Consider the following 10,036-nt stretch of genomic DNA (forward strand, 5'->3'; position numbering starts at 1 on the left):
TTCACTTAAGAGTATAGCCTCAATATCCATACATTTAGCTATAAATGTCTCTAATTTCTTATTTTTTTATGGCTGAGTAGTACTCCATTTTATTAAAAAACCACATTTTCTTTATCCAGTCACCAGTTGATGGGCATTTGGGCTGTTTTCAAGTTGTAGCTATTACAAATTGTGCTTCTATGAACAGGAGCACACATATATCACTGTGGTATGATTCTTTTAATTCTTTGGGGAAGATACCCAGCAGGGGAATAGCTGGGTCAAATGGATCTTCCAGTCCTAGTTCTTGGAGGTATCTCCATATTGATTTCCACAGTGGCTGCACGAGTCTACACTCCCACCAACAGTGGAGCAGGGTTTGTCTTCCCCACAGCCCAGCCAGCATTTCTTTGGTTGATTTCATGATAGCAGCCATTCTTTCTGGAGTGAGGTGGAATCTCAGCGTTGTTTTCATTTGCATCTCTTGAATAACCAGTGATGTTGAACATTTTTTCATACATTCATTTGTTATTTCTACTTCTTTGGCTGAGAAATGTCTGTTCATTTCAGATGCCCATTTTTGAATTGGGTCTTTAAATTTGGGAGGTCCGATCTTTTTAGGTTCTTTATCAATTCTAGATAGTGGGCCTTTGACTGAGGAAAAGCAGGTGAAGATTTTTTCCCACATTGTGGGTTGTCTCTTCACACTGTTGGTGGTTTCTCTTGCTGTGCAGAAGCTTCTTAATAAGAAGAGATCCCACTTGTTGACTGTTTGTGCTAGTTCATGGGGAACTGAGGTTTTGTTCATAAAATCTTTTCCTACACCTATATCTTTAAGAGTTCTACCTAACTTCTGTTCCATCCAGTTCAGCATTTCTATTTTAATATTTAGATCTTTAATCCATTTCTATTTTAGTTTAGTGCATGGTGAGAGATATAGATCTAGTTTTAATCTTTGGCAAGTTGAAACCCAATTTTTCCAGTGCCATTTATTCAAGAGGCTATCTTTCCTCCAGTGAGGGTATTTGGCCTCTTTATCAAAGATGAGATGGCTGAGTGTGTCTGGTGTTGTTTCTGCACCTTCTAATCTATTCCACTGGTCCTCAGGTCTGTTTCTTTGCCAGTACCATGCTGTTTTTATCACAGTAGCTTTGTAGTATAGTTGCAAGTTGGGGATTGTGATACCCCCTGCCATGTCACTGTTACCTAGAATTACTTTTGCTATTCTGGGTCTCTTCTTGTTCTGAATGAATTTTTGGATTGTTTTCTCAAGGTCTTTGAACTATGCTGCTGGAATCTCAATTGGAATTGCATTGAATCTATATAGCAGTTTTGGAAGTATGGCCATTTTCTGTATATTGATCCTTCCTACTCAGGAGAAGGGGATGTCTGTCCATTTTCTGATATCATCTTCACTCTCTCTTTTCAGAGTGGTATAGTTTTCAGAGAAGAGGTCTTTGATTTCTATCATTAGGTTGATTTCTAGGTATTTCAGTTTTTTGGATGCTATTGTGAAAGGTATTATTAGCCCTATTTCTCTGTCAGTCAGTCTGTTGCTCTTGTAGAGGAAAGCTATTGATTTTTGTGTGTTGACCTTTTATCCAGCTACTTTTCCTGAATTTGGTTATTAAGTCTAGAAGACTTTTGGTGGAGTTCTTGGGGTCTTCTATATAGAGTATCATGTCATCTGTAAATAATGACAATTTGACTTCTTCATTTCTTATCTTTATTCCTTTTATTTCTTTCTCTTGTCTAATTGCCATGGCTAATGTTTCCAAAACTATTGAACAGGAGTGGTGATAGTGGACATCCTTGTCTTGTTCCTGATTTTAGTGTGAAGGATTTCAGTTTTTGACAATTTAGTATGATTTTGGCTGTTGGTTTTTCATAAATAGCCTTAATCAGGTTGAGGTAAAGGCCTTCTATTCCAATTATTTGTAGGGTTTTTATCATGAATGGGTGTTGGATTATGTCAAATGCTTTTCGTGCATCTATTGAGATGATCATATGGTTGTTGTTCTTGGCTCTATTGATATAGTATATTGCATTGATTTATTTGCATATGTTGAACCATCCCTGCATCTCTGGTATTAATCCCACTTGGTCAGGGTGTATGATCTTCTTGATAATCTTCTGCATTCTATTTGCCAGTATTTTTTTTTTTTTTTTGGTACCAGGGATCGAACTCGGGTCCTTGTGCTTGTGTAGCAGGCTGTGAAACCACTGAGCTAAATCCCCAGCTCTTGCCAGTATCTTATTAAAGATTTTTGCATCTATTTTCATTAGTGAAATTGGCTTATAGTTCTCTTTTTCGGTTGGGTCTTTATCTTCTTTGGGGATCAAGGTGATGCTTGCTTCCAGGAATGCATTCAGGAGTATTGCTTCCCTTTCAAATTCATTGAAGAGTTTAAACAGCAGTGGCAGTAGTCCCTCTCTAAATGTGTTGTAGAATTCAGAAGTGAAGCCATCAGGACCCAGGCTTTTCTTAGTTCATAAGTTTTTAATTACGTTTTCCATTTCACTGGTTGATATTGGGTTGTTTAGAATTTTTAGGTCTTCTTTGTTCAACTTTGGTCATTCATACAAATCTAGGAATCTGTCCATTTCTTCTCTGTTTTCCATCTTTTTGGTGTATGGGTTTTCGAAGTAGATATTGATGATCCTCTGGATTTCTGCTGGGTCTGTTGTAATTTCACCCTTTTCATTCTTAATTGCATGGATTTGGGCTTTTTCTTTCCTTTTTCTGATAAGGTTGGCTAAGGGTTTGCCAATTTTGTTTATTGTTTCTAAGAAGGATCTCTTGACTTCATTGATTTTTTTGTATCATTGTCTTAGTTTCCATTGAATTGATTTCTGCTCTGATCTTTATAATTTTCTCCCTTGTAGGAGTTTTGGGTTTGTCCTGCTCTTCTTTTTCTAGAAGCTTGAGGTTCAGCATCAGGTTGTTTAATTGGGCTCGCTCTGTTTTCCTAATATGTGTATTCACTGCTATGAATTTCCCTCGTAAGAGGGCTTTCATTATGTCCCACAGATTCCAATATGTTTGTATTGTCATTGTTATTTAATTGAATAAAATGTCTGATTACTCCTTTAATTTCCTCTGTGACCCATTGGTTATTCAGAAGTGTGTTGTTCAATTTCCATGTGTTTATGAAAATTTTCAAGTTTCTTTTACTATGGATCTCCAATTTCCTTGCACTGTGGTCTGATAATATACAGGGGATAACTTCAATTCCTTTGCACTTACTTAAACATGTTCTATGAGTGAGTATGTGGTCCAGTTTTGAGAAGGACATGAGTGCAGCTGAAAAGAATGTGTATTCTGATTTTGTGGCATGAAACATTCTGTAAACATCTGTTAAATTCATTTGTTTGAGAGTTTGATTGAGTTCTAGTATTTCATTGCTTGCTTTTTGTCTGGTTGATATATCCATTTGTGACAGTGTGGTATTGAGTTCCCCCATTACTATTGTATTAGTGCTTATATGATTTTTCATGTCTGTCAGTATTTGTTTTATATAGTTGGGCACACTTGTGTTTGGTGCATAGATATTTATGATTGTCTTCTCTTCCTCTTGGATTGTTCCATTTACAAGGATATAGTGTCATTCTTTGTCTCAATCAGCATTCATTTGAAACCCACTTGATCTGCAAAGAGGGTAGCTACTTCTGCTTCTTTTTTTGGTTCCTATCACATGCAGTATTGTTTTCCACCCTTTAACTTCCTATCTGTGGGTTTCTTTTTGAATTAAGTGTTTTTCTTGTATGCAACATATTGCTGGATCTTGCTTCTTGACCCATTCTGGCAGTCTATTCCTTCTGAGTGGTGAGTTTAGACCATTAATATTGATGGTTGTAACTGATACATATTGAGTTATCATTGCCATGAGGTTTTCTTTTTGTTGGATTCTCCCTCTTTGCTTTTAATTTGTTCTCATAACCAGTGGATTCATTCTGCTGGGTTTTCTCTCATTGCGTTCCTCATTGTATTTTCCTAGGATTTTGTCTGAAATTTTTTTAGTGCTTGTTTGGTATTCATGAAGTTCCTAAGGTGCTCTTTTTCCTGAAAGTATCTTATTTCTCCATCAATTTTGAAAGATAGTTTTTCAAGGTACATCAATCTGGGCTGGAGGCTGTTTTCCTTTGGGGTTTGGAATATGTCACTCCATGCTCTTCTTGCCTTGATGGTTTGCATTGTGAAGTCTGCTGTGATTCTGATGGGCTTTCTTTTGTATGTGATTGGTTTCTTTTCTCCAACTGCTTGTTGAAATTTATTCTTCTTTTGGGTTTCTGGAATCTTAATAATTATATGCCTTTGTGTACATTTTTTTTCAAGGCTAGTTGGAATCCTATATGTCTCACTTATCTGTATATCAAGTTCTTTTCCCCCGCTTGGGAAGTTTTCTGCCATCAATTCTGTGAACATTTTTTTATGTCATCTTCACTCTCTCCTGTTTCTTCATTGACTCCAATCTGTCTTATCTTAGTCTTCTTTGCATCATCTAGCAGCTGCTGTATTGATTTCTTGTGGTCCCTTACATTTTTGAAGCTATTTTTCTTGTCCTTGTCACTAATGGCAGTCTCATCTTCTATATCTGAAATTCTGTCCTCATATTGGCTCATTCTGCTGCGTACAGTTTCAGTGGAGATTTTAATCTCCTGGAAATCTGTTTGCATCTGTTTTATGGATTCCATTTGTTTCCTATGTTGGGATTCCATCATGTTCCTCAGCTCATCTATTTTTTTATCTGTGTCCTCTCTGTATTTATTAATCATGTCTTGAACTATGGGCACAATCTCTGCTGTTATGTGAGAAATTATTTCTGATTTCATTTTTTCCAGATCCTCTTTTGTTACTAGTTCTGGGAGTCCAGGTGGTTGAATATCAGTGTTCCATCTTGTTTCCCTTTGGGGTTGCTGTAGATGATCTGGAAGGTTTTTTCTTTAGTTTGTTTATGTTTCTTCTCATTTCTATGGGAGGGTGCTTCTGGAACCCAAGTGGCTCACCTCCTCTCTGCTGGGACCAGTGGGAGGTTTGCCCAGTAGCCTCCTACTCTGCACTGGGAGCTGTGGCATACTGAGCTCGGAAGCCTCCTGCTCTGCATTGACCAAGGCTGTGATACTCTTAATCTTCTCACTTTGATGCCTACAGAACCAATAATTTTCCACTCCTGTGAACAGGCGATTTCTCAGACCTATGCAAGCAGACACAAAATTGGTGATTTATTGCTCCAAGACCCTGAAGAGCTGTGGTTCACTGATGGAAGTAGCATCATCCAAGAAAGACATTAAAAGGAAAGTTATGCAGTTTTCAGTTTGTAGCAGGTCTTTGAGTACAAAACTTTCCCCCAGTGACCTCTACTTTAAAAACACAACTCATAGCTCTTATTCAGACATTGATATTAGGAAATAGCAAAAAGCTAAATATTCATATAATCTCCAAATATGCCTTTCTGGTCCTACATGCACATGCAGTAAACTGAAAAGAGAAAGCTTGCTAACTAATAAGCAATCAACTCTAAAGCACAAGCAGGAAATCTCCTACGGGCCATGTATCTTTCCAAGCAGGTCACTGTCATTTATTTCTTTTTATTTTTTATGCATTTAGAAAATACACTTTTAATAGTTTATTTTCTCTTTGGATTACTAACATAGTTCACTTCAATGATCACAGAATCCTTTCCTTCCAATGCCACAAACTGTATTAAAAATGAAAGCTGGTACTGCTGCTTATCATAATATACAAGAAAATTGATGTTTTATATAAAACCACTTTATATGTTAACTTGTTCCAAAAAAACCTTTTTTTCCTCTTTTGGCCTGGTTAAAAAAAAGTTGTTACAAATATTTACAGCATTTTCTTCTGTTAGATGAACATTCTTACAAACTGAAAAAGGGAATTTTATGAACGGGCCACATAAAACACAAGACAATGTCAGAGGTTCCTAGTTGTGCTATTTATTTTTTTCTGAATACAGTACTGAAAATGCCCATCAAACTCTTGTCATCCTAGTCCATTCTGTTCATATTTAAACTCCCATTTCTCTAAGTAGTCTATTCACCAATATGAAATAGAAAGTAAAGACCACTTTGTAAAGAAATCCTCCAATAACAAATGCTGGCAGGAGTGTGGGGAGAAAGGAACCCTTCTCCATTGTTGGTGCTAGTGCAGACTGATGCAACCACTGTGGAAATCAGTATGGATATACCGCATAGAACTAGGATGAGAGATCCCCTTCGATCCAGCTATTCCCCTGCTGGGTATCATCCCAAAAGAATTAAATAATCATACTACAGCAATATATGTGCACCCATGTTTATGGCGGCACAGTATGGAATAGCTAAAGCTTGGAAACAGCCCAAGTGCCTATCAACTGGTAAATAGATAAAGAAGATGTGGGTTTTTTTTATAAAATCAAATACTCCTTAGCTATAAAGAACAAGAAACTAGAGACGTTTATAGCTAAATGGATGCATATTGAGGCCATACTCTTAAGTGAAATAAATAGGACTCATATGTGTAAATACTGAATAGTTTCTCTATTGTGAGAGACTGAAGGTGTAATTAAGTTACACATGGATGGAATGGCCTAATAACATATTTCTCACATTGTGTTTCCATCACGTGTCATATGACTATTGAAATTTAAATTAGGGAGAAGTTTGACTTATGTGGAATATGCTAGCTAACTGGAGATTTTTTTCCAGAACACTATTTGTTCAAGGTTGGTTTTGGGGATCTTTCTGAAACAAATCACATCTTCTGGTATCTTGTTGGTACTTGAGATTTTTTTAAAGTTTTATGGAAAAATGTTTAAGTGCTTTTCAGTTTTGTTTTGGTTGAGTTCTACTGTATTTTAATATTATTGTAGGGTTTTTTCCCTTGCATTATTCTTCTTTGAATGTTTTTTAATTTCTGTATGTGTATGTGTTTGATAATAAAGTTATTTTCAAATTTAAAAAATAACCCACCTTCTTATACTCCCAAATATGTGAGCACTCAGTAAATTACATTAACAAAGAAAAGCCAAGTTGTCACTTGAGTACAGAGAAGAATCAAGTAATCCTGAGACAAATTCTGATGGGCAATAAAGATTAGACAAGAGCCAGAAACTAAGATTGCATTATACATTCCCAAATTGGTGTGTGATAACTGGCAACAACTGCTACCAGTCACAATGTAGTGGCCTACAAGTGTACACTGAGTATTCCTCAAACTATTCACCCTTCCCTACCCCACCTCTGCACCAAAGCACCAAAAATTGGAATAAAAACTATCACTTATTGAAAACCACTTAAAATTGAATGAAAAAATCTTTTTAAATCCTTTACCAAAACAGAGAAAGAGAAAACAAAATGCTCACCAAGCCCACAATATAGCTTTCAAGATATTTAGATAAAATTGTAACCTATTATATCTTAAGCACATAATAAGGCACATAATAAGAAATTAAGTATTACACAGTAATTCTGAATAAGTATAGAGATCATAATTGTACAAAAAATCCTTGAGATTAATTCTTGTCTAAAAGAAGACCTTACCAAAAATAACTTTTAAAAAATTTGTCAAACCATATGATAGACCTGAATATTTTTCATAATACTGTAAACTTTTTTATAAAAACAGTTATAAAAAGTAGTTTATAAGTAGGATTATTTTTTTTTAAATTTCCCAATATCATATTTGTATTACTCAACAAAAAGTGTCTTTTTGAGATTTAAGACATGATTTTTCATATAAAATTATTAGTTATTCTGACATCTTAATATACCTTAGTTGGATTTGACTTAATTTCCTTGGGCACAGTTGAGACACTTCATTGTTCCAAATAGTCTTAAAAGGATAATGCATTTTTCAAAGGAGTGTCAAAGAGTTAAAAAGGAAATTATAGAAACAAAACATGCATGTTTATAAATCTGCTTGCAATACAACTCATGTGTGTATGTCTAACAACCATCATTGTATGGCAAATATTTGATATAATTTAAAAGTGAACATAATTTCCTACAGGGGTCAGACTTTTGAATCTTAAAATCTTGTTTGTGATTTAAATTACTTACATCAAGTAATTTTAAAAGTCCATATCCTTAAATCTCTCAAAGTACAAAGGAGTTTAGAAATGTCATATAAGGCTAACGTGACCCAAACTAAAATAAAGTCAGTCCTCTTGAAGTTGATTTTAGTGTGGGGAATTAAATTATGGAAAACACATTTTTTCTACAGGTACTTTCATAGAAACCATGATAGGAAGGATAACAAACTTTTGCTTATATACTGGAAGGGGAAAAAGAAAAGAAAAAGAATATCCCATGTTTTTAATATACTTAAATATCAAACAGAGTTATTTTTGTGAAAGTGGTAGAGTTGGTCTTGAACTGCTTCAGTCTATGTCTGGAGGTTTTACTGACACTATGGTCCAGTTTTAGGAGAAAAATTCACAGAAAAACAGATTGTAGATTTTGAGAAGGAAACTCTGAGGTGATGATTTTCTCCAAGATCATGATTATGAAGTTCAGGCTTCACTGTACATCCAGCCTCTGTGAAAAGGTTCGTCAGATCATCCATTGTAACACAAGGGGGAATGTTGGGAAAATGCAGTGTGGCTGATGGTGCAAAAATATTCTGGAAGTTTTTAGAGCCAGGCTTTTTAAACCCATGCAAAGGACTATTGCTGAAATCCTTAGTAACAACTTAGTCTTCTTGTCCCTCTCGAGGAAGCAGAACTGTTTGGTGTCTGGACAGTGTAGCATGGAGCACTTTTCCATAAAGTCCCTGACCACTTTGATAGTTCATTGCTAGCTTGGCTTGATGTGCAAATGCCATCTCAACCAAGGCATTTTCCTTTTTATTAAAAATTATCTTCACTCGATGTACATCACCATATACTTCAAATAGGATAAAAAGTCCATGTGGTGTGATAAGATCAGGATTGAGTTTGGTGACAAGTAGAACAGAATTTCCTGGTACACTACTCATCCCAGGAATGGCCACTCTTCCAGTGATAGAAGAGGAGGTGAGTGCAAGTGGACGAAAGGCTCCAGGAACAGCTGGGACTGACAGAGCTGTAGCTTGAGGAAATCCAGTGGCTGGGGAAAATCCAGCAGACCCTGCATATGGTGAAGATATTATACCTGGTATAATATCAAAAGCAGCAGCCATAGAGGGTTATTATAGATATTATACCTGGTATAATATCAAGAGGGTTATTATAGATATTATACCTGGTGTAATATCAAAAAAGCAGCCATAGATAGTTCAAGAGATGGCAGCTATCTAGAAACATTTTTTCCAATCTTTATTCACTAATGAGATTCCCAATAATTTCCTTAGTCTTATGGGAGACACACCCCAATAGACATTGCTAAATATATTATTCTATATATGATTATACTGGTCATCATCAAAACATTAAGTTTGCTGTGGGTAAAACTGTAAGGTTTTCTCATTAAAAGATGCTCTGATATGAAACTAAATTAAGGGACAAAGGTTTCCATATAGCTGTGACACTCATTATTGCTGATTTCATGGTGTACTAAATATATTCATGCCTTCTGGGTGTACAGGTCTTGAAAGATGTAAAACTAAAACAACATCTCATCATATTGGTGGCTCCCAGGCTAGTGTTGTTTTTTGTGATAAAATTTTATTTTAGACTCAGATATCTGCCTTTCACTTACTTGTGTTCCAACTACTTATGATAAGAGGTGCATGTCAAGCCAGCATATGACCACCAGTTTTATGTGTCACTACACTTAGATATGCGCAGACACTGAGCAGTCCAGAACATGTCACACTAAAAATTAAATGTTAGACATAAAAACTTAGAATGTACATATATAGATAGGTGCATTCTTCTTTGATGGCACCTTACTAAGGGATAACAAATTATCCAAACATTTCTTTATGTCACTTAATGTCTTGCAATTAGGTAAAGATAACTGACTGAAAAAGCATTTCTTACTAAGATGGACATTTAAATGTGTTTCAAAGATAATAATCTAATCATCATTGTCATCCTAAAAGGCTATGTGGCCCTTGATCTTATGTTTCTGCACA

General features: G+C 35.6%; 1 pseudogene; it reads right to left on the bottom strand.

Moving 5' to 3' along the window:
• Nucleotides 1-8,389: 8,389 nt before the first annotated feature.
• LOC101714500 (polypyrimidine tract-binding protein 3 pseudogene) lies at nt 8,390-9,139 on the bottom strand (annotated as a pseudogene).
• Between the last annotated feature and the right edge of the window lie 897 nt (nt 9,140-10,036).

Source organism: Heterocephalus glaber, unplaced genomic scaffold, assembly GCF_053883595.1.
Source record: "Heterocephalus glaber isolate CG9 unplaced genomic scaffold, H.glaber_assembly_v1.0 deba00001613, whole genome shotgun sequence".
Lineage (NCBI taxonomy): Eukaryota > Metazoa > Chordata > Mammalia > Rodentia > Bathyergidae > Heterocephalus > Heterocephalus glaber.